Source organism: Primulina huaijiensis, chromosome 7 (genome assembly GCF_012295235.1).
Source record: "Primulina huaijiensis isolate GDHJ02 chromosome 7, ASM1229523v2, whole genome shotgun sequence".
Taxonomy (NCBI): Eukaryota; Viridiplantae; Streptophyta; class Magnoliopsida; order Lamiales; family Gesneriaceae; genus Primulina; species Primulina huaijiensis.
The window spans coordinates 10967171-10970659 of NC_133312.1; the positions used below are offsets into that span (position 1 = coordinate 10967171).

The window sequence follows — 3489 nt, forward strand, 5'->3', positions numbered from 1 at the left end:
AGAAAAAGAGGAACTTGGCAGAAAAGTTGGCGATCTTACCGCTCGAGCGCGAGTGGACCTTTTTAAGAGTGAAAACATAGGACTCGGTGCTCCGAGCGATATAATCTTACTGCTCAAGTGCGAGTGCTGCACATTGGAAGCAAAATTTCAGAGGACTCGGCGCTTGGGCGGTTGAATCTTACAGCTTGAGCGGGACTCAATTTGGAAAAAATTTGTCAGGATGATTTCTTGCCTTCCGGGGGGTGGCTTATCAAGGGAGGCGGCAAAAAAGGACCCTAGGGCATGGAAAAAAACAGATTATTCAGCAGCCAAAAATTTGGGAGGGGGAGAAAAAGGCTTGGAGCGAAGAATTCAAGATTTCCGAGCAACGTTCTTCGCGTTTTCGTCACGTCCTTTGATTTATACTTGATTGTGCTATTGTTTTCGTTGTGTTGTTGAAGCGTAGATAACTTTAATAACAATTTCATATTGTGAGTGAATTTGAGAGAATAGCCCGTGATAGGAGCGAGTAGCAAAATCCGTGGATTTGCAATTTACATAGAAACACGAAGATGGATACACGTCGGTAGTTATAGTCCACTAGGTTAAAAGTTAGGGGATTTCATATAACGACATGCAATTCACTTTTGATAAATAATTAAAGAGATTTAATTACTTCCCTGAGTTGAATTAGTTTGGCATAGCTCGAGAGAGCATGTTCAATTGGTTAGGAAATCCTGTCGAAAGCATAGATCAATGTCGAATGAATTAAGTAAATGAACGAGGGGTAGGTGAACCGAGATTCCAAACAAATTCATTTCTCATGGAATCTTTAATCAATCATTTTAGCTTATTTCTTTTATCATTTAATTCGTGAAACATTTCGTTGAGCTTTTATTTAATCATCGTAGTAGTAAACAATCATCCGAATTATCGTTGCTAAAGGTTTAATAATTGGGAATAACAATTGAGAAATACAGTCTCTGCAGGAACGATACTCGTACTTTTGTACACTATATTATTACTTGACATCGTGCACTTGCGATTATGACGAGCTTGAATATTATTATTTTTTACCGATGATTTTATAGTGCAAGTTTTGCTCTACCAAGTTTTTGGCGCAGTTGCTGGGGAATATTAATCCACAATTTTATTTTTCCAGCTATTTACTTTAGCATTCTTTATTTTGTTTTGTTTGACACCTTCGATTTATTTGCAGTTATCCCTCTCGGTGCATGCCAATATCTCTAGAATCTGAACTAGAGATATTCGATCTCGAGATTGAAAGAACCCTTCGTAGGCGAAGACAAAAACAGAGGCTTAAAGACAAGATGAATAGGAACGAGCGTGAGGAAAAGCATCATTAAGACCCACGTGTCGAGGAGCCAAGGCATAAACCCATGCTGGAGTGCGCACAACCTTCGCTTGATGGAGCACGTCCGAGCATAGTGCGACCAACCATCAGGGCAAACCAGTTTGAGATCAAGCCAACCATTATTCAGATGATTCAGAATACTGGCTAATTTGGGAGAACTGTGCTAGATGACCCAAACACTCACATCGCAGAATTTCTTGAAATTTGCGATAATTTTAAATTCAATGGAGTTTCTGATGATGCTGTTAGATTACGTTTGTTTCTTTTTTCTTTACGTGACAAATCTAAATCCTGGTTAAACTGTTTTCCTATAGGTTCCATCACTACTTGGGAGGACATGGCAAGAACATTTCTCATCAAATACTTTCCTCCTTCTAAGACCATGAAATTGCCGGCAGACATCACGAACTTCGCCCAATTCGAGCAAGAGTCCTTATATGAGGCATGGGAGCGCTGCAAAGATTTACTGCAGAGATGCCCACATCATGAAATTTTTCTTGGGTTATTAGTTCAAAATTTTTATTATGGCTTGCTCGCTACCATTCGTACTATGATAGAAGGATATGAATTGTAGGAGGAGATGGCTTCCAACAGTGATTTCACTCAATCTGAGAGGAACAATCAGAGAAAGGAGTGCAGGAGTTCACCAGGTTTGTGATTTTTCTGTGATTGATGCACAATTAAAGGCTTTGAGTAGGAAAATAGATAATATGAATGTTGGTGGTACGGCCATAAGAATATAAGAGATCTTATTTGAAGAGGCTGCCATGATTAAGTAAGGGTTAAGGGTGGTTTCTTCAAGTTTTAAAGAGTCCTATGACACACCACTCATGTTGCACAACACGAAACAACAAGCTTGAACATAAATTGGGAAGGGGTCAATCATAGGGCTCGGTTTTTGGACTTGGGCATTTGGCTTGGTCACGGCTTGGGGCCAGGGCTCGGCCAGGGTCTGAGTGAGTCAAGGGAAGAGCCCTAGCATGTCGAGAAGACGGGGAGGAGTCCTAGCAAGCTAGGACTCCCACCCGATGTGGGGACCCGGCCGCTAATTCATTTCCTTAATCGTTATTAATATCAAATACACAATTAAGGAATGTGGGACATAAAATTATTTTTTTTTCTTAAAATGCAATGCGGAAACGTAATGTACATATAAATCTAAAAGTACAAGTCCTATACTAAATACATTTACTGGGTTCAACGACATATCAGTGCTGAATCCTAATCTACTTCTGAGCCCGGATCTCCACGCTAACTAGTCCTGACTCGTTCTTTTCTTGATCTCGATCCTGTCCCACCTGTTGTCATGCACACATACAAACAAGACAACAGCCGAATAACTCCGGTGAGAATTACTTTCCCAGTATAAACCATGTATACATGCAATCATACAGACAATATAAAAGCATATAACAGGCATTCATAACATGTATCAAAATCAGAAACATGAATCAAATATTCATCGCATGTATCGAAATCCGAAACATGAATCAATATCAATAATAAATCATATTCTAAAGATATACCATAATCAGGAACATAATTCAATATCAAGCAATGAATCACTCTCCGTGATTCTCAGACTCAGACTCGACTCAGTCCTAATCTAGGGATCCCGATCAGAATAAGAACATACACCCACCTACACTCCCGATTGGGGTGGTGGTACGTTCTTATTCACAGACTTTGGCCCTTCCCATATCGAACAGCAGTAATAGAAGCAACTCCAATTCTATCCACTTCGATATGACCAAACGTCTGATGTCTTGAACTATCCGTCAAAGACTATGGCACTTCCGCCATATTCCAATCCTGTGACAAAGTGCAATGGGCCAAGGACGATTCCTCACTATCCGGCCCTTCTGTCACAAGACCAATCATTTAATACCAGCTATCTATAAATCAATAGACCAAGCATATCAATTCATTCATTAAATGCAAATATCAATGCAATAAAATAAAGTATGTGATTTAGGAAAACTCGAGTCAAGCCTCACTCGAGTTGTGCAATCCCAACTCAACATTAATTTATACCTTTCTCTTCTCGGTCTGACGAAGACGAAGTCTCGAATTCAACTCTATCCATACCCAATCTGGTAATGACAATCGAATAGGTACAATATCAATATACAACT

The 3489-nt window shown here is 39.7% G+C and overlaps 1 non-coding gene across 1 annotated transcript; it reads right to left on the reverse strand.

Annotated features, from left to right (window-relative positions):
• Positions 1-1740: 1740 nt before the first annotated feature.
• On the reverse strand, positions 1741-1846 carry LOC140981908 (small nucleolar RNA R71). Its single transcript, XR_012176181.1, has one exon. It is a non-coding gene; the product is annotated as a small nucleolar RNA R71 (small nucleolar RNA).
• Positions 1847-3489: the final 1643 nt, after the last annotated feature.